Here is a 22,642-nt window from a genome sequence, read left to right as displayed (position 1 = left end):
CTGGTATTCAGTTAGCATTTTCATCTACCTTTGCTGCAGGAAAAAAGAAATCACACTCATCTCTCTTTTGAACATAATCCATTATTTAAGTTGGAGTCTGTGATACCCATTAATAGGCCACATTACTGGGAAACATTTCTAGATTTCATTCTTAGTTTCTTAGTTGTTGAGTAATCGTGACAGTTGAAAAAAACTAATTAGCTCCTCTTATCATATTTGATCCCTTAGGATAAATAAAAGCGTATGGTATGTTTTGGGGGGGACCTTTTAAGAAAATGTTGAATAAAAAGTGGGATAACCATGTAAAAGAATGCTATTAAGTGACAACATAACTAGTACCTGAAAGGTAACGGAAGTGTTACAAAAGGTTGTACTGACTTCTTGGTTTAAACTATCAATTAGTTCTAGTTGAGGGTATTGCTTGAATTATGGACACCACTTTCTTCACAGCCAATCTACCATCATTAAGAAACCCTCAGCCCCAGTTGTCAGGCAGAAAAAGCCTTTGATTACTGCCATCTCCAGTGAGCTCTGACTAGTGACCTAGAGCTGACTGGCTTCAAATCTTTTAATAGGGCCCATGGGTTAGCTATTAATACTGCTCTTACCAGAATGTTACCTGTAAATTCATCTTAAATGTTTAATTTCGACTTAATTAAAAAGCTTTTCTTTCGGTTCAACATGTGTCACTATAACTAATTTCAACGATCTAAATATCCTCGTCAGCAATACTAGGTGACAGAAATGACATTTATTTATGAAAGGAGTGCCAATTAGCTGGCTTCTCCTCTGGGGCTGACCAAGACTCCAGGAGATTGCCCCCATCATAGGCAGGAATCTCTTTTGGTACAGGGTTCACTCTGGGGGGCATTATGCACTTCCAAATAAACAATACATACGGCACGTATGTATGATACCTCCTTGACCCAACAGAAAATTAATGTTTGTAGACAAAAGAAGGTGGAGCCTAGGCCAGATGCAGTGGTTCACATCTATGACTGCAGCACTTTGGCAGGCTGAGGCAGGAGGATTGGTTGAGGCCAGGAGTTCAAGACTGGCCTGGGCAACACAGATTGACCCTCTCTACAAAACAAAAACAAAAAGTTGAAGCCTACAAACCTTGATTCATGACAGACTGATTTAAGGTAACAGAGTTTCATGTTGTAGGGCAGGGGTCCCCAACCCCTGGGCCACGGACTGGTCCTGGTCCATGGCCTGTTAGGAACTGGGCGGCACAGCAGGAGGTGAGCAGCGGGCCAGTGAGCATTACTACCTGAGCTCCACCTCCTGCCAGATCAGCGGTGGCATTAGAGTCTCATAGGGACGCAAACTCTATTGTGAACCACGCATGCGAGGGATCTAGATCACATGCTTCTTAGGAGAAAGTAACTAATGTCTTATGATCTGAGGTGGAACAGTTACATCCCAAAACCATCCCATCCCCTTTTTCTCACCCCAAATGTCAGCCCAGTCCCTGGTGCCAAAAAGGTTGGGGACCGCTGTTGTGCGGAGCAATATTACCCTGGTTCTTTTAAAATAAACCAGAATAAATAAGAAAGCTATTCATTTGCTCTCTTATTCTTCTAAAGTTTTGAGCTCAAGGCACACTTGCATGGGAAATGAGGTGAGGCAGGAGGAAAACAGATTCTAGAATTCTTCTAATTCACTATAAGCAAATGCTTTCTCATAGTAACCATGGTCAGAGACACAAAAATTGGATTACAGAAACTTCTTCCCTCCAATCTCTCATATTACTTTCTTACTGCTATTTTCTATTCCCTCTTTTGTTATTTCCTTGCATCTTTTCTGCAATATTTATGGACTAATCCAACAATCTAACTTTTACAATCTTATACTTGCATTGCTACATGCAATCTTATAGCACGGTACCACCTCAGATAAGAGATTCTGTTGCAGGTGTACCCCTCAATGTTCTCTAACATTCTTTATACCTGTCTCTGATCAGACTCATCTCCCCATTTATCTTAGTAGCTATTTCTTTAAAAATCATTTGCTCTTTCTGTATCTCCTCATTGCTTATCCCCCATATCCTTCTTATCTAACAGAGAAGGAAGGGATCTAATTACATACTTTCAAATATTTGACCTCCTACCCTCAACAGAAATATGTTCAAATTTGTTTCATCCTCATTCATTTCCAGTAATTCCTCTAGTTAGGCTCTTGGGGATCTTTTCTCCCCGACCTATCTCCCCTTTTTCCTGTATTTTTACTCTTTCCACTATATATTCCCTAATCCTCTGTTATTTTAAAAATGAATGAATGAATCTCTTCCCTGCATTCCTCTCTAACAAAGCTGCTCCCTCTCCTTCAAAGGCAATCATCAAAGGAGCAGCCTGCACTAAGTGACTTCACTGTCTCACCTCTCATTCATGAAATCTCTCTCCAAGGTCTACTTTATGATTTAACCCATCTACTGCTTTTCGAAAAATTTTCAGTTATTATATTTTTCATTTCTAGATTTTCTATTTGCCTCTTTTACAAATCTACTGGCTTTTGCCTCCCAAACTGTCCTGTTCTTGTATCATGGAATCTGTTCTTTAATCTCCTTGAATGTTTTAGAAATCAACAACTTTTAAGTTCCTTTTATGAAGTGGCTTTATATTCTTTGGTAGTTCTTGTAGATGTCAAGTGTCCTGTTTGTTGCATTTGCCTTCTTTTCTCATGATGGTGCATTTCCTCATGTGGTCTGCTGCTTTGTTCTGGAAGCTCTACTTCAATGGGACTTATCCTCTGTAGGAATCTTGCATTTGCCCAGAATTTTCAAGATATCACTGTTACGTAGTCTGCATTTGCCTCTTCTGGGTTCTATGAGTTTCCCTGGTTCCAAATAGGTTTTTAAATTGTTTTCCTTTTTTTTTATTTTTTATTTTTGGCTTAAGGCTTTTTCTCCCTATGCAGGTAGTACAAATTGAGGTTCTTACTTGCACGTATCACATGAGGTGTGGGATTCTGATTTCTTTTAGGGGCTACTTTTCTACTCCAGGTTGGGTAGCTCCTTCTTAAGTCCCAAGTTTTCTTGGTTCCATTCATGAATGAACTAAGAGATATGAATGAAACAGTTCTTTGCATAACTTCTGCACAGATAAAGCTCCCTCCCTGCCTGGAAGATGTCAAGATGCTAGCCTCTATTTGACCTCTATATGTGGTCCTGAAACCTCTGTAGCCCACTCAACTTCCACATTTGTCTGTTTCTGGCTTTTAATTCCTCTTTCATTCATGGCATCTGGAGAATTCTCTTTCATCCTTTTGAGTTTGGTTACATATTTAAAATACTTTTAAAGTTATAATTTTTTTATCCAGAATTTCTACAAGTTAGAAACAAGAAAAGGGCTTTTTAAATCTATTCGCGAGGAAGGAGCCAAGATGGCCAAATAGGAACAGCTCCGGTCTACAGCTCCCAGCGTGAGGGACGCAGAAGACGGGTGATTTCTGCATTCCCATCTGAGGTACCGTGTTCATCTCACTAGGGAGTGCCAGACAGTGGGCGCAGGTCAGTGGGTGCGCGCACCGTGTGCCAGCCGAAGCAGGGGCGAGGCATTGCCTCACTCGGGAAGCGCAAGGGGTCAGGGAGTTCCCCTTCCAGGGGTGACAGACGGCACCTGGAAAATCGGGCCACTCTCACCCGAATACTGTGCTTTTCCGACGGGCTTAGGAAACGGTGCCCCAGGAGAGTAGAGCCCGCACCTGGCTCAGAGGGTCCTACGCCCACGGAGTCTCGCTGATTGCTAGCACAGCAGTCTGAGATCAAACAGCAAGTCGGCAGCGAGGCTGGGGGAGGGGCGCCCGCCATTGCCCAGGCTCCCTTAGGTAAACAAAGCAGCCCGGAAGCTCGAACTGAGTGGAGCCCACCACAGCTCAAGGAGGCCTGCCTGCCTCTGTAGGCTATACCTCTTGGGGCAGGGCACAGACAAACAAAAAGACAACAGTAACCTCTGCAGACTTAAATGTCCCTGTCTGACAGCTTTGAGGAGAGCAGTGGTTCTCCCAGCACGCAGCTGGAGATCTGACAACAGGCAGACTGCCTCCTCAAGTGGGTCCCTGACCCCTGACCCCCGAGCAGTCTAACTGGGAGGCACCCCCCAGCAGGGGCAGACTGACACCTCACACGGCCGGCCAGGTACTCCAACAGACCTGCAGCTGAGGGTCCTGTCTGTTAGAAGGAAAACTAACAGAAAGGACATCCACACCAAAAACCCATCTGTACATCACCATCATCAAAGACCAGAAGTAGATAAAACCACAAAGATGGGGAAAAAACAGAGCAGAAAAACTGGAAAATCTAAAAACCAGAGTACCTCTCCTCCTCCAAAGGAACGCAGTTCCTCACCAGCAACGGAACAAAGCTGGACGGAAAATGACTTTGACGAGCTGAGAGAAGGCGGCTTCAGACGATCAAATTACTCTGAGCTACGGGAGGATATTCAAACCAAAGGCAAAGAAGTTGAAAACTTTGAAAAAAATTTAGAAGAATGTATAACTAGAATAACCAATACAGAGAAGTGCTTAAAGGAGCTGATGGAGCTGAAAACCAAGGCTCGAGAACTACGTGAAGAATGCAGAAGCCTCAGGAGCCGATGCGATGAAATGGAAGAAAGGGTGTCAGCCCTGGAAGATGAAATGAATGAAATGAAGCGAGAAGGGAAGTTTAGAGAAAAAAGAATAAAAAGAAATGAGCAAAGCCTCCAAGAAATGTGGGACTATGTGAAAAGACCAAATCTACGTCTGATTGGTGTACCTGAAAGTGACGGGGAGAATGGAAACAAGTTGGAAAACACTCTGCAGGATATTATCCAGGAGAACTTCCCCAATCTAGCAAGGCAGGCCAACATTCAGATTCAGGAAATACAGAGAACGCCACAAAGATACTCCTCGAGAAGAGCAACTCCAAGACACATAATTGTCAGATTCACCAAAGTTGAAATGAAGGAAAAAATGTTAAGGGCAGCCAGAGAGAAAGGTCGGGTTACCATCAAAGGGAAGCCCATCAGACTAACAGCGGATCTCTCGGCAGAAACCCTACAAGCCAGAAGAGAGTGGGGGCCAATATTCAACACTCTTAAAGAAAAGAATTTTCAACCCAGAATTTCATATCCAGCCAAACTAAGCTTCATAAGTGAAGGAGAAATAAAATACTTTACAGACAAGCAAATGCTGAGAGATTTTGTCACCACCAGGCCTGCCCTAAAAGAGCTCCTGAAGGAAGTGCTAAACATGGAAAGGCACAACCGGTACCAGCCACTGCAAAATCATGCCAAAATGTAAAGACCATCGAGACTAGGAAGAGACTGCATCAACTAACAAGCAAAATAACCAGCTAACATCATAATGACAGGACCAAATTCACACATAACAATATTAACTTTAAATGTAAATGGACTAAATGCTCCAATTAAAAGACACAGACTGGCAAATTGGATAAAGAGTCAAGACCCATCAGTGTGCTGTATTCAGGAAACCCATCTCACGTGCAGAGACACACATAGGCTCAAAATAAAAGGATGGAGGAAGATCTACCAAGCAAATGGAAAACAAAAAAAGGCAGGGGTTGCAATCCTAGTCTCTGATAAAACAGACTTTAAACCAAGAAAGATCAAAAGAGACAAAGAAGGCCATTACATAATGGTAAAGGGATTAATTCAACAAGAAGAGTTAACTATCCTAAATATATATGCACCCAATACAGGAGCACCCAGATTCATAAAGCAAGTCCTGAGTGACTTACAAAGAGATTTAGACTCCCACACATTAATAATGGGAGACTTTAACACCCCACTGTCAACATTAGACAGATCAACGAGACAGAAAGTCAGCAAGGATACCCAGGAATTGAACTCAGCTCTGCACCAAGCGGACCTAATAGACATCTACAGAACTCTCCACCCCAAATCAACAGAATATACATTTTTTTCAGCACCACACCACACCTATTCCAAAATTGATCACATACTTGGAAGTAAAGCTCTCCTCAATAAATGTAAAAGAACAGAAATTATAACAAACTATCTCTCAAATCACAGTGCAATCAAGCTAGAACTCAGGATTAAGAATCTCACTCAAAACTGCTCAACTACATGGAAACTGAACAACCTGCTCCTGAATGACTACTGGGTACATAACGAAATGAAGGCAGAAATAAAGATATTCTTTGAAACCAACGAGAACAAAGACACAACATACCAGAATCTCTGGGATGCATTCAAAGCAGTGTGTAGAGGGAAATTTATAGCACTAAATGCCCATAAGAGAAAGCAGGAAAGATCCAAAATTGACACCCTAACATCACAATTAAAAGAACTAGAAAAGCAAGAGCAAACACATTCAAAAGCTAGCAGAAGGCAAGAAATAACTAAAATCAGAGCAGAACTGAAGGAAATAGAGACACAAAAAACCCTTCAAAAAATTAATGAATCCAGGAGCTAGTTTTTTGAAAGGATCAACAAAATTGATAGACCGCTAGCAAGATTAATAAAGAAAAAAAGAGAGAAGAATCAAATAGATGCAATCAAAAATGATAAAGGGGATATCACCACTGATCCCACAGAAATACAAACTACCATCAGAGAATATTACAAACACCTCTATGCAAATAAACTAGAAAATCTAGAAGAAATGGATAAATTCCTCGACACATACACCCTCCCAAGACTAAACCAGGAAGAAGTTGAATCTCTGAATAGACCAATAACAGGAGCTGAAATTGTGGCAATAATCAATAGCTTACCAACCAAAAAAAGTCCAGGACCAGATGGGTTCACAGCCGAATTCTACCAGAGGTACAAGGAGGAGCTGGTACCATTCCTTCTGAAACTATTCCAATCAATAGAAAAAGAGGGAATCCTCCCTAACTCATTTTATGAGGCCAGCATCATCCTGATACCAAAGCCTGGCAGAGACACAACAAAAAAAGAAAATTTTAGACCAATATCCTTGATGAACATTGATGCGAAAATCCTCAATAAAATACGGGCAAACAGAATCCAGCAGCACATCAAAAAGCTTATCCACCATGATCAAGTGGGCTTCATCCCTGGGATGCAAGGCTGGTTCAATATACGCAAATCAATAAATGTAATCCAGCATATAAACAGAACCAAAGACAAATACCACATGATTATCTCAATAGATGCAGAAAAGGCCTTTGACAAAATTCAACAACGCTTCATGCTAAAAGCTCTCAATAAATTAGGTATTGATGGGTCGTATCTCAAAATAATAAGAGCTATCTATGACAAACCCACAGCCAATATCATACTGAATGGGCAAAAACTGGAAGCATTCCCTTTGAAAACTGGCACAAGACAGGGATGCCCTCTCTCACCACTTCTATTCAACATAGTGTTGGAAGTTCTGGCCAGGGCAATTAGGCAGGAGAAGGAAATCAAGGGTATTCAATTAGGAAAAGAGGAAGTCAAATTGTCCCTGTTTGCAGATGACATGATTGTATATCTAGAAAACCCCACTGTCTCAGCCCAAAATCTCCTTAAGCTGATAAGCAACTTCAGCAAAGTCTCAGGATACAAAATCAATGTACAAAAATCACAAGCTTTCTTATACATCAATAACAGACAAACAGAGAGCCAAATCATGAGTGAACTCCCATTCACAATTGCTTCAAAGAGAATAAAATACCTAGGAATCCAACTTACAAGGGATGTGAAGGACCTCTTCAAGGAGAACTACAAACCACTGCTCAAGGAAATAAAAGAGGATACAAACAAATGGAAGAACATTCCATGCTTATGGGTAAGGAAGAATCAATATCGTGAAAATGGCCATCCTTCCCAAGGTGATTTACAGATTCAATGCCATCCCCATCAAGCTACCAATGACTTTCTTCACAGAATTGGAAAAAACTACTTTAAAGTTCATATGGAACCAAAAAAGAGCCCGCATCGCCAAGTCAATCCTAAGCCAAAAGAACAAAGCTGGAGGCATCACACTACCTGACTTCAAACTATACTACAAGGCTACAGTAACCAAAACAGCATGGTACTGGTACCAAAACAGAGATATAGATCAATGGAACAGAACAGAGCCGTCAGAAATAATGCCACATATCTACAACTATCTGATCTTTGACAAACCTGACAAAAACAAGAAATGGGGAAAGGATTCCCTATTTAATAAATGGTGCTGGGAAAACTGGCTAGCCATATGTAGAAAGCTGAAACTGGATCCCTTCCTTACACCTTATACAAAAATCAATTCAAGATGGATTAAAGACTTAAATGTTAGACCTAAAACCATAAAAACCCTAGAAGAAAACCTAGGCATTACCATTCAGGACATAGGCATGGGCAAGGACTTCATGTCTAAAACACCAAAAGCAATGGCAACAAAAGCCAAGATTGACAAATGGGATCTAATTAAACTCAAGAGCTTCTGCACAGCAAAGGAAACTACCATCAGAGTGAACAGGCAACCTACAAAATGGGAGAAAATTTTCGCAACCTACTCATCTGACAAAGGGCTAATATCCAGAATCTACAATGAACTCCAACAAATTTACAAGAAAAAAACAACCCCATCAAAAAGTGGGTGAAGGACATGAACAGACACTTCTCAAAAGAAGACATTTATGCAGCCAAAAAACACATGAAGAAATGCTCACCATCACTGGCCATCAGAGAAATGCAAATCAAAACCACAGTGAGATACCATCTCACACCAGTTAGAATGGCAATCATTAAAAAGTCAGGAAACAACAGGTGCTGGAGAGGATGTGGAGAAATAGGAACACTTTTACACTGTTGGTGGGACTGTAAACTAGTTCAACCATTGTGGAAGTCAGTGTGGCGATTCCTCAGGGATCTAGAACTAGAAATTCCATTTGACCCAGCCATCCCATTACTGGGTATATACCCAAAGGACTATAAATCATGCTGCTATAAAGACACATGCACACGTATGTTTACTGCAGCACTATTCACAATAGCAAAGACTTGGAACCAACCCAAATGTCTAACAATGATAGACTGGATTAAGAAAATGTGGCACATATACACCATGGAATACTATGCAGCCATAAAAAATGATGAGTTCATGTCCTTTGTAGGGACATGGATGAAATTGGAAATCATCATTCTCAGTAAACTATCGCAAGAACTAAAAACCAAACACCGCATATTCTCACTCATAGGTGGGAATTGAACAATGAGAACACATGGACACAGGAAGGGGAACATCACACTTCGGGGACTGTTGTGGGGTGGGGGGAGGGGGGAGGGATAGCATTGGGAGATATACCTAATGCTAGATGACCAGTTAGTGGGTGCAGCGCACCAGCATGGCACATGTATACATATGTAACTTACCTGCACATTGCCCACATGTACCATAAAACCTAAAGTATAATAATAATAATAAAATTAAAAAAAAAGATTTCTTATAAAGCCAAAAAAAAAAAAAAAAAAGGAATAACACTCTATTGTATGGATATGCCAGATTTTGTTTGTCCACTCATCACGTGATGAACATTTCAGTTGTTTCCACCTTTTGGCTATTAGGAATAATGCTGTAATAAACTTTTTGTGTACAAAAAAAAAAAATAAATAAATAAATAAATAAATCTATTCGCACCAAACTTTTGACAGGAAATCAAAATCCAGTCTTAAATCAACTGCAGTCAGGATTCTAGATCCTTTATCCCACTGAAATTGCTCCACCAACCCAAGAGCACTTTTTATTTTATTCTTCGCACTCTTTGACTATTCTAAAGCATTCAACACTTTTGATTACTCTCTTCTTGAAATACTACTCTTTTGCTTTCCACATCACGTTCTTTACCTACCATCCTAACCTTTCTTAGCCAAACTGACGGCTCTTTTTTCCATCCATACTTTAAATGCTGTGTTCCACAGAATTCTGCATTGCTGACTTGTGCAGTCTCATCTTCTTGCCCAACTTGAACCATCTATATTCTGATGACTCTGAAATTATTATCTCTAGGGCAGCCCTCTCTTCTAAGTTTCCAGTCTGCATATCCAAAGGCTTACTGTAGAACTCTACTTGAAAGTTCCATCTGCATTTCAAGTTAAAATGAGTCAAGAGGAACTCAATTTACTAACTACTCTCTCTCTCTCTCTCTCTCTATCACTGAGCATCTAATGTTCCCTATTCAAGCCATCCTGTTATTCAACTCAGGAACGCAGAGTCATGTCATCCTAATTACCCAGTCACCACATCCTGCCAATTCCACCTCCTTAATATCTTAATAAATCTGTCATTTCCTGTCCAGGTTCACTGCTATTAACCTATATTTAAATCCTCATCTTTTTTCATCTGGACTTGGCAATAACCTTGTAACTGGGCTTCTCGCCTGCAGCTACAAGACCATCAGTTCAACTCACCACATCAGTCAGAAGAGTCATTTTTCTAAACTACAAATCCAATCATGTTATAACCCTTCCTACAAGTCTTCAGTGACTTCTAATTGCAGGTAAGACCAAGTGTAGACTTAGCAAGGCATGAACATCTACCTTTTCAGCTTTATCTCCTGCTATTCCTTTTCTCCTTTGTGTCTGTTCACTATTCCTAGCCAATCTCTTGCCCATGCTGGTTGAACATACTACCCATGATGAGTATTCCAAAGTTTTCCAAATGGGATCTATTATTTCCTGCTTCTGTGTGTCATTTCAGCCTAGAAAGCCTTTTTCTCATCCTCCTTGTTTGCCTCTACTTGTCAAGCATTGCCCCAGCTCCTCCCTTGGTACATCTGAGTCCTCTTTTTTTGTGCCTCATCACCCCTATACCAGAGGTTTCCAACCTTGACTAAACATTAGAATCACCTGGGGAAGCTATTTTAAAAACCAGATGCCCAAGCCATACCCAAGACCAAGTAAATCATAATCTCTGGGCTGTGGGACCCAAGCAACAGAAATTTTTGGAGTTTCCCATGTGATTTAAATGTGCACTCAAGGGCCACAACCTTTGCGTTTGCCAACCTCTATTTTAACCGGTCCTACTGCACTTTTTTGTAAGCTGGAATCCCATACTGGATGATGAGTTCTGTGAGGGCAGAGTTGACTACTTCTTAGTTTTTGTGTCTCTAGTGCCTAGCACAATACCTGGTATTTGGAAGGCATCTAAGAACTGAAGTAGAGATAAAAAGAAGCCCTCTTCAATTTCAAAAGTCGAGATAACTTATTACACTAAAAGCATCTTAATGGTTTCCGTTTTCTTCTCCACTCTAAACAACTTTGATGAGCTGTCAAGTCATTTGGTATTTTACCAAATCAAAGATCACTCTGTGCCATGCCCTTCACCATGCCTCTCTGGATTCAATACAAATCAGGTAATGAATACAGGTGTGTCCCTCTTTGAAAAACCCCAACGTAAAATAGTCCTGACTCATAAAACAAATGAACCAAAGAGATTATTGACAAGCCTTTCCCTTCTACGCTACTTATTCCTAGGTGGCCTATTATTGGAAAGTCTCCTCAAAAACTCACTTTCTCTGTGAAGAATCTGTTGACTATGTCAGCCTACAATGATCTCTCCCTTTGGAAACCAAACAAAACCCCTCCTTTTACACTTATCCATAACTTCCCAATTAGCACTCTGTCTGATACAATTGGGTGGGCAAACCATGACCTGTGGGCCAAATCTACCCATCAGCTGTCTTTGTATGTCCTGTAAGCTAACAATGGTGTTGACATTTTAAAATGGTTTTTAAAAAACTAAAAGAACAATATTTTGTGACATGTGGAAATTACATAAAATTTCAATTTCACCATTCACATCTAGAAAGAATCTTGGCTGTGGGAGATTTCACCATTCATATCTAGAAAGAATCTTGGCTGTGTGACTCAATTCCTCTTAGACCCACACTATAGGTCAAATTCTGTTCCACAGAGTGAGAAGCCCAAGCCTAACTCATTTTGTCAGCATCTACATCTTTGAGCCCATCCACGCTGGCCCATATCTGCCCTGAGGCTCAGGAAATAGTTGGATCTGTAGGTGTGAGATGGTATCGTACATTTTGAAGGGCTAGAATTTTCCATTTTAGCATTAGCTGAAATAAAAAAATTAGGTTAGGTTGGATGACATTAAAGGTACCCACATTATTTACTTACATATTTTTAAAGGACTGGATTAATTCAGTAATTCAAGATTACATTATCTCTAATATGCATCGATCCCATTTTATTAAAAACCAGTCATCCAAATGAATGAAAATGCTACTAACATACTGCCCTCAACAATAAATATGTTAGTACATATTGGAATGAACACCAATCCCAAAAGTAATCCCAAATATTCTAATTTGAAATACTGGCATTGATCAGCAATAAACAATTACCCTAAAGAAAATTTTTTACTCAAGTGGCAAGTGCACCCTGACTAATTGCATTTATTTGTTTTTGATTTTCTGATAAACCAGATCATGTGGGTTACAGAATTCCAGGACATATCCAAATAGCCTCAAAAAAGGAGAGCTACATCTCCAAAAATTATTCCATAGGAGAAGCAAGGTTAATCATCCCTACCAGAACCATAATGTACTCAATTCACAGCTCAATGGGCCACAGACAGAGCCATCTGTGTAACTATTTGTATCTGTTCCCAAGAGGAAGAGGAAAATAGGTGTACCTTTTGGTACAGGTGATGAGGCTGTCAAGAGAAAGGTCCACCCTCGAGATACGGCTGAGTGAATTTCATTCAGAAAACATCTGCTGGTGTCGCCTGGCTCTGATGTGTACCACTTCCTCTCTGGAACAGTTGAGAAGTGTGAGTGTGCATGGTCCCTGGACACAGCTGGGGTGCTGAGTCTTTCATTAGGTAAACAACCAGGGGCAGGTGGGGCTAATTGGATTCAACTGTTTGGTGACAGCCAGGGCATGATGTTTACTTTCCCAGACTGAATCTTTCAAGGTACTTCAAAAACTAGGAGCCAAGCTCAACCAATGAACCTTGGACAAGGCTGGTCCAAATTAAAGTGCCGTCGTCCAATTTGGACTGTGAATGACTGGACCTGCAGCAGACAAAATCACAGTGAAATGTCCAGCAACACAAGTGATAATGACAATTAGGGATGCAAAGATAATAGTATTATGCTGCCAAATAAAACAAAACAAACACAAAACCAAAACCAAAAAGTCAGTTAAGATGGAGCAAGATACATAGGAAAAGAGGAAAGAAACATCAGAACATCTTTGACACCATACTCAATGCTGGTCAGAGAGCTTTATGATAGTGTATATGTCTACCTGAGAATGACAACTTCTAATAACTCTGGAGAAGGCCCATAGAAAACAGAAACCATCCAAGAGGACCAAGGGAAAAAGGCTTTGGAATGACAGTTTACAGAAGGTAACTCTTGGGGATAATTTAGTAACAACCGTTAAATAGACAAGTTCTCATATGAAGGATCATAACTGTTTGATACCTAAAAGATCAAGAAGAAAAAAATTATACTGTAACACAGGTAGTGGACCAAGAATTCATATAAAATCTGTCTCAGCTGGGCACAGTGGTTCACGTCTGTAATCCCAGCACTTTGGGAGGCCAAGATGGGTGGATCACCTGAGGTGAGGAGTTTGAGATCAGCCTGGCCAACGTGGTGAAACCCTGTCTCTACTAAAAATACAAAATTAGCTGAGTGTGGTGGCACATGCCTGTGATCCCAGTTACTTGGGAGGTTGAGGCAGGAGAATTGCTTGAACCTGGGAGGCAGAGGTTGCAGAGAGCCAAGGTCACGCCATTGCATTCCAGCCTGGGCAACAAGAGCAAAACTCCTCAAAAAAAAAAAAAAAAAAAAAAAAATCTGTCTCAACCATCAATGTTCAGATTTTTCTTATAATAAAGCAAATTTAAATACAGTCTGTGTTTTTATATCATTAAGATCTTTATAAGCAGATCTCAGATCAGATGACTCCCTATTTAAACCTTGCATGTCTTCCCATTGAACTGAGAATAAAATTCAAATTCTCTAGCCTCAAGATCCTTTATCAATGGTTATTAATCCTGACTGCACATGAAAACACCTGGGAAGCATTTTAAAAATACATCAATTTCACAGTCTGAAGTGGGGCTCAGTCTGGATATGTTTTAAGCTCCCATGTGATTCTCATGTGCAGCCAGAAATGACCCAAATGATCTGACCCCTCTACCTGTCTAAGGTCACTCAGTATTCATTCTCTTTGCTCACTAACCTGAATACAAGCTAGTTCCCATCTTCGGACTTGCTCCTTTCTCTACCTGGAGCGCTCTTTCCCACATTTCCACGTGGCTCCTTCTCATCCTTCAGAACTGAGCTCAAACGCCACATCCTCTGCGACGTCTTCCCTGAACCTACTCTCCTCACTTGAACCTGTTGTTTTTTTCAATCACATCATCCTTATTAATCAGAAATTTATTGTTTATTTCCACTTGATTATTATCTAGCTCCCTCCATTAAGGTGTAAAATCCATGAAAGCAAGGACCTTACCTAGTCAATTCACTTCTTCACCTTTAGCCCTAGAATAACGCTGGCTCCTAGAAGTGCTTAATAAATGATTTTTGAATGAGTAACAGATTGAAGGAATGAATGATATAACTGAAGCACAAAACACCAGGAAAATAACAAACGACATAAAAATATCTTTCTGAACCACACACAGCATGTTCTCACTCAAAAGTAGGAGCTGAACAATGAGAACACATGGACACATGGAGGGGAACATCACACGCCGGGGCCTGTCGGGGGCTGGGGGGCTAGGGGAGGGATAGCATTAGGGGAAATACCTAATGTAGATGACAGGATGATGGGTGCAGCAAACCACCACGGCACGTGTATACCGATGTAACAAACTTGCATGTTCTGAACATGTAGCCCAGAACTTAAAGTATGATAATAAAAAAATTTAAAAAACTTTCTTGTACTGTCTTATTATTGAATATCAATAATATCATCAATGAATTAATTTAAAAGTCAATAATACAAAACACCAATTGCAGCAACAATAGATAATTGTACTGGCTGACAATTTAGCCTTTTCCATGAGCTATGCATTCTTCTGAGCATTTGGCCTATATTAACTTTTAATCCTCACAACCACCCTGTGTGGTAGGTACTATTATTACTTCCATTTGATAGGAGAAATACAGAGGCACAGAAGGCTGGGAACTTGATGGTGGTCAGCCAACTAGCAAGGTAGAACCTGAAATGAATCCAGACCCGCTGTTCTGCAGTCTATTTTCCTAGTTATTACACTGTCTCTCTAAAGCATGTGAAGCATTTTTCAGGTTTCCTATTTCCTCTTTAATTCCATTGCCTCTCCTTTGGGCTGAAGACTGAGATAGAGCTAGTGCTTTTCACACGTGCACTACCACTTCATGCTCTGTGGCCTTTGCCACGTTATTAACTTTTCTGAACCTCTGTTTCCTCATCTGAAAGGCAGAGAGAATCTAATTTAACAGAACTGTTGTGACTGACTAGATGAGCTATGACTATAAAGTCCCTTGCACAGAGACTATGTATTAATACTTTACTGAGTATTTATTTTCTTTCCAGTCTAGGTCCTTGTTACTTTGTGTCAAGGTCACTGCAACAGACTCCTATCTGATTATGGTAGAGTGAGTTGGGTAGGAGAAATGAGGACTGGCTGCTTGCTATAGAATTTGTAGGACAACTGGTTAGGTGTATTTGGCCAGAAGGGCAACTGATATGTACCGGAAAGGATGAGTGAAGGGATTCACTTGATCAAAAAACAAGAGTGCAAGGCCTATACAGAGACACCATACAAGATACTGCAGACAGGTGTGTGGAAAATGACATAATAACTTCTGGAAGCTAAGAGTTCAGAGCAGTGATTTCTCCCTCCCTCCCTCCTTCCCTTCCTTCTCTCTCTCTCCTTCTCCTCCTCCTCCTCCTCTTCCTCCTCCTCCTCCTCCTCTCTCTCTCTCTCTCTCTTTCTTTCCAGACCGAGTCCTCACTGCAACCTCTGCCTCCCAGGTTCAAGCGATTCTCCTGCCTCAGCCTCCTGAGTAGATGGGATTACAGGCACCTGCCACCATGCCCAGCTAATTTTTGTATATTTAGTAGAGACGAGGTTTTACCATGTTGGCCAGGATGGTCTCGAACTCCTGACCTCAGGTGATCCACCCACCTCAGCCACCCAAAGTGCTGAGATTACAGGTGTGAGCCACCGTGCCTGCCTGGCCCAGACCAATGATTTCTAACCACCAACACATGAGAATCACTTTGAGGCTATTTTTAAAACTAAACTTGCCCAGGCCCAACTCTCAGTGGACCTAGTATGGAAAACCCATGATGTGTGTTTTGAAGTTTCCCCAAATAACCTTGATGTGAAGCTACAATTGAAAAACAATATTTTTTTTTAAAGAAAGACAGTTAAACCAATAACTAACGAAATAATATATTTTAAAAGTCTAAATTACAATACAGTGGAATAAATACCAGCATAAAGTTATGCATAATAAATTACAGGAGCACACAATAAAAGCTCATTTGCTGAATGCCCTCTATGAAACAGATATTGTGTATATTTTATAATGTTTTTGGTACTTATTTAATGTTTAATAGAAATGAATATATATCAGTGTTAGGAGACAACATAGCTTCAAGAGACAGATCACAAGCTGGAGCTTGCAGAGGGTTTCCCTGGTATATGCCCTTGGCTGTTCTTGTTACCAGGGGGTCCTTGCTCCCAGAGCTCCCAAGATGGTGGCTGGCCACTTCCAAGGTGGTAGCAAGCCTCATGTTCTCTGACCTGGGGTTCTTGGCCTCATAGATACCAAGGAATGGAATCTTGGGCCCTGTGGTGAGTGTTACAGTTCTATTAGAAGCCGTGGGTCACAGAAGACCGTGGAACCCAGTGACTAGTGTTCAGCTCAATTAGGACAAATCCGGACACTTAGCCATGCAGGAACAATGGCAAGCCTTTAGCCCGATCAGGGGTGGCAATGGGCGCCTTGGTGGATCAGGAGCACAGCGGACACCCTGCCGGATCTGGAGGGATGGAAATCAGCGGCGGGTCTGCGATGGCGGCAAACAGCAGTAGTGGACGGCAAGCTCAGCTCAGCTCTAACAGTAACAAACACAGAGCAGAAGAGTGCAGTTGCAAGATTTAATAGAGTGAAAACAGAGCTCCCATACGAAGGGAGGGGACTCAAAGAGGGTAGCCGTTGCCGGCTCGAATGCCTGGGTTTATATCCTGATCATTGGCCCTCCTGCTGTGCTCTCAGGCGACAGATGATTGGCTATTTCTTTACCTCCTGTTTTTGCCTAACTAGCATTTTAGTGAGCTCTCTTTACTACCTGATTGGTTGGGTGTGAGCTAACTTGCAAGCCCCGTGTTTAAAGGTGGATGCGGTCACCTTCCCAGCAAGGCTTAGGGATTCTTAGTCGGCCAAGAAATCCAGCTAGTCCTGTCTCTCACTCTGAGGTTCCAAGTTAAGTTAGGCTGGCAAAAGCTCCAAGGCCAGCTCAAGGAGAGTCTCATTCCTATAGGACCCTGGCCTCTGGCTACACAGGAAACCTGAAGGGCTTCAGAAGCCACCAGAGCCCCTAGTGTGTAGTTTCTGCTGTTTAGCACAGTGGTGCCAGTGAGATCATAAAACACCACTTTGATCATGTCCTCCTTCTTACCAAGACCTATGATAGCACTCTTTGACCTAATACAGGAAATTTCCCCTTTCCTGCCCATTTCTACCCAACCACACTGTCCACTCTAGTCACTGTGATTTCTCAACCTTTCTCCCATGCAGCACGGTCGTCCATGCTGCTCCACTGCTTGCTCGTCCTGTTCAGTCTGGCAGAAATTTCCTCAATGAGCATATCAAGGGTCAACAAGCTGCCTAGCCTGGTGCCAGCTCCGATGTCTGCCATCAGCGAGTGCAGGCTTCTCCTCCTCTCACTCTTTCTTCATGTCCAGCATGAATTCTAGCTCCTCTCTGAAGTTGTGAAAGGGGTGTGCTAAAAGTAACATGCTTGTGTCTTAAATCAACTCAAACCAACTGAGCCTCTAACACTAGGGAAGAGGTTTTATTTGTATTCTCTGCCAGGCCCAACACAAGGCAGAGAGCCCCCTTATCCCCCACCTCCAAGAAAAAAAAAATTGATTAATGAACTGATGGTAAATTGGAAGAGAGAGAAACTTCCAAAAACTGTGATTTCCAATCTTTAAATTATTATTTTGGGACACATGAGCTGCTGGTTGGATCTCAGGACAGAGGACAGGCAAGGGGAGGGAAGCACTCTGCTTGGAAGTACGCGACTCATGGGCCAAGTGCCTGATTCCTAATGAGGAGCAGTACAGAATTCACAGCTGAGTTTCCCTTTAAGCCCCAAGGGGTGTGGATAATTAGGGAAAAGACTTCTAGCCCTCATATCCCTTTTTAGGAAACCTCTCTTCATCCAAAGCATGTAACCTGACACTACCTGAGGCACAGTCTGTCTCTAGAGTGAGGTACTCATAGAAAGGTGATATGTTTTTCACTTTTCCTCAGATCTCTAAGCTCCCAGGAGCTGCCCAGGTTTTCATGGGAAGCTTGGAAAACAAGCCAACCCTCAGCAGAGGGCATTGTGAGCTTCTAGATTTGATGATTTCTCTGAAGGATATCTGCTGAGGATCACATGGGAGAAAATCAGATTGCAATGTCTTCCTGCTCCCTTCCTCCTTCCCCAGTGTTATACCATTTTGGATCATTTGAATTGTATATGGCTTTCTATTTAAGTCAGTCATTTGCTGGTAGCAAAACTAGAACATTTCCTGTTTTTCCCCTCACTGTAATCAGGATTTGGCCGTCCAAATTAGGACTGCCCTAATTACTCCTCAGCAGGTGCCAATCTGGGGGAGGGCAATAAATGGGAAGAGAGGAAGTAAGGACACTTTGCATCTTCAGAGTCATACAATAAGAAAACACTTTCTCCAGAAACCTGAATATGCTGATTAACCAGCAGCAACAGCACCGTGGGGGCATGTGTTGTGCCTTTGAGTGTGCATTGTTGTATAACAACCAGAAAGATGATTTTCTATTTATTCCCTTTCAAAGCCTCAAAGAATACTTTTCCCAATCCTGAGAAAAATTTAAACTAGGTCCATTATTCAGCAACTACGGTAGATCCCTCCCAGATAATCCCCTGAGATCTGACAGTGGGCACCAACAAGTGGACACCATTTCAGAGACCGTGGCTAGGAGAGATACCGCAGCAGGAGAGTTTCTTATGGGAAGGAATCAAAATGCTCCTGACAACCAGAATATGTCAAAAACCAAAAGCAATGGCCATGTTCCAGAAGTAGTAAGTAGTCCAAGGGAGATAGAGTTTTGCTGTTTGGACAAAGTGGTAAAATATGAATGACAGAGAAATAACAGAATTCCTACAGAACGGACAGACAGCACGGGCAAAACTATCCATGTTCCTGCCTAAACCAATCATTCCAGTTGCGCACCCCTCCTCCACCACTACTTCCCCGGCCAAAAACATAATTTCAGGGATTTCCCCCTTTCTCTCTTACATCACCAAGTTTCCCTTCTTCCCAAGTCCTTTTCTTCAAATACAAATATGTACTTATTTCTTCTATTTAAAAAACACATAAAACAAAAAAACCTTCCTGTGACCTCATTTCTCCAGCCACTATGCCATTTCTCTGTTCGCCTTTGCCGCAAAACTCAGTGTAAAAGTTTTGCCTCTATTTACCCTTCCTCTACTCCCAGTTTCTTTTTTAAGGCCACGCCAGTCCAGTTTTCATCCCTACTACTCCACAAAAACATTTACATTTATCACTCGGTCCATGCTACATTTATCATTCAGTCCGTGCTGAGTTCTAATGCTGGCAACACTATAGCACTACGTTTTCTAGGTTTTCCTCCTCCTTCACCGGCTGCTGCTTGTCAATGTCCTTGGATGGTTTCTCGCCATCTTGCAAACTTCATAAAGTCCACGGTCCTCTTCTTTGCCATGAGTATACTCCCTCCTGTGAAGATTTCATCTAGTCCCATAGTTTTAAATTCCATTTAGCTATACTATTTATATGTCGATGGCTGCCAGATAGCTATCTCCAGGCCAGACCTCTCTTGTTTTGATGCATATGTCCAACTCCCTCCTCCATATGGCTAATAGATACTCCAAATCTAAGCCCTGATCTGCCTGCCCAGACCTGCAGCATCCTCCGTCATAACAGCTGGCAACTCCATCCATCTTTTCACTGCTCAAATATAAAATCCTGAGAGTTATTTTTGACACCTTTCTTTCTCTCACACCCTATCTTCAATCTGGCAGGGAATTCAGCTGGCTGGTCCTTCAAATACATTCAGAGTTCACCCAGTTCCCTCCATCTCTGCTGCTACCAACAGTGCAAAGAGTCTTCATTTCTCACCTGGGTTACCACTCTGGCCTTTAGTTGGTCTCACTGCTTCCATCCTTGTCTCCCTAAAGCCTATTTTCAATACTTAAAATTTAAAATACATGTAAGATCATGCCGCTCCTATGCACAATCCTTGTAATGGCTTCCCATTTCACTCAGAGTAGAACTCAGCACCCCTAGAGTGGCCTACCAGGTCCTCTGTTCCCTCTTGGTGATACTCCAATACCCTTCCTCCTCTCGCTCACTTTACTCCAACCATGCTGGCCTCCCCGTTGTTCCTTAAAAGTGTCCCGGACAGTCCTGTCTCCTGGCCTTCACCCTACGCTAGCGCACTCTTCCCAGATGGCTGGTCAAACTCTTTCAACTCCTTGGAGCCTTTCCTCTAAGCTCAACTCAACAGAGCCTCCCTGGGGCATCCTATTTAAAACTACAACCTGCTCCTCCCACACTCCTGAGTCTATCTACTTTACTCCATTTCTTTTCTCCACAGTACTTACTATCTTTGAAAATTCTTTTGTTTTGTTCTGTTTTTTGAGACAGAGTCTCATTCTGTCACCAGGCTGGAGTGCAGTGGCACAATCTTGGCTCACTGCAACCTCCGCCTCCCGGGTTCAAGCGATTCACCTGCCTCAGCCTCCTGAGTAGTTGGGACTACAGGTGCGCATCACGACGCCCAGCTAATTTTTTTGCATGTTTAGTAGAGACAGGGTTTCACCATGTTGGCCAGGATGGTCTCAATCTCTTGACCTCGTGACCCACCCGCCTCTGCCTCCCAAAGTGCTGGAATTACAGGCGTGAGCCACCACGCCAGGCCCTAAAATTCTTTACGTTTACGTATTACATTCATTTATTGTCTATCTCCCCTCTCCCATCCACAACAGAACATAAACCCCATGAAAACAGATATTTAATCTGTTTAGTTCACTGTTATATCTACAAACTCTTGTACAAGCACTCAATAAACTTTTGTTGAATAAACAGAATTCTAGAAACCAAGTGAATGAATTGTTTTAAGGATGCAGTGATCCACTGTATTTGTTAATGGTTATTGAGATCAAAAAAATTCCTGAAAGGTTTAACAAATTTAGGGAAGGATCTTGTGGTGCCAAGATAATTCAAAGCATGGAATCACAGAACCACTGCTGATCATTCTGAAGGTATCCTGACACACAGGAAAAAATGCCTGGGAGCAAAGCACTGATGTTCATAAAAGAAAAGGAATGTAAATTACAGAAATGGGGTGAATTTGGAATTGTAGGCAGAATTCTGAACAGATAATTAAAACATAGTTCATGAATAATTACAAAGTGGTACTCTCTAGAAGCTAGGAGGATCTCATGAAGAATAGGTCACATGGTCCTTTCCTAACTGACTGGGGGCGGTGGTAAATTTGGCTCTTGGTTATCTTCATCTTGTTTCCAAAGGTAATTTGAAAGCTGCCCAAGAAGAGAGTTCTTAAGGAACGGTTCAGTTGGGAGAAGTGGGTCCTAACAGTAAAGGGATGGGAGGATTCTTGAACAAATATCTAGTATTGTCCATAACAGGCCTGCATGCCCATCTTGGGTGGACATGAGGAAGGGTTGGCTGCATTAAAAGAATCAGGCTGGGAAGACACCAGCAAGAAATCTGATCAATCTTTTATAGGGCAGATTATGAAATATGTGGAATACTGTCATGGGAACTGGTAAAGGCAATCACTGTCATTACCATTATTATCATTATCAAAACAGCAGCAAATCATTTTGGGGGGAGCATATCACTTCGCTAAAACCAGTTATAAAAGATTGACATTTTTTGAGACAACCCTTTGAGGAAAGGACTATTATTACCTTTTTGCAGATGATGAAATCAAGGCAGAGAGGCTGAGGAGCTTTTCAGGGTCATATAAGTAGTAGGTAGAAAAGCTGGCATTTAAACTTAAGCTGTAGGGCCTGCTCTTGAGCCAAAGCCCAGGTTCCTAGTTAGAAAAACATATGAACTCCTGAGGCACTAAGTAATATACAGATGTCAACATACAAGGAAGTGTCAGGAGGTATAGCTCCCCAATTCTCAACTTAGTCCTATGCTGTTGGACATTTTTTCAATGACATGCATAAAAAAAAGATTGCTTATATAATCAAGGAAGACAAGGAACTTACAGGAATAGCTAAGATTTTTTGATGACAGAATGATGATTCAAAAATATCTCAACAGGCTGAAATGGTGACTTAAAAATAACATTAAATTTGGCCAGGCATGGTGGCTCATGCCTGTAATCCCAGGACTTTGGGAGGCCGAGGTGGGTGGATCACCTGAGGTCAGGAGTTTGAGA

At 41.7% G+C, this 22,642-nt stretch overlaps 1 protein-coding gene across 6 annotated transcripts in view; it reads right to left on the bottom strand.

The window, feature by feature from the left end:
• The window catches only part of EXOC4 (exocyst complex component 4), an 870,395-nt gene that overhangs the window by 190,492 nt on the left and 657,261 nt on the right, over nt 1-22,642 (bottom strand).

This window comes from Pongo abelii, chromosome 6 (genome assembly GCF_028885655.2).
Source record: "Pongo abelii isolate AG06213 chromosome 6, NHGRI_mPonAbe1-v2.0_pri, whole genome shotgun sequence".
NCBI classification, from domain to species: Eukaryota; Metazoa; Chordata; class Mammalia; order Primates; family Hominidae; genus Pongo; species Pongo abelii.
The sequence above is the reverse complement of the archived record's forward strand: the minus strand, read 5'-3'. Positions and strand labels throughout refer to the sequence as shown.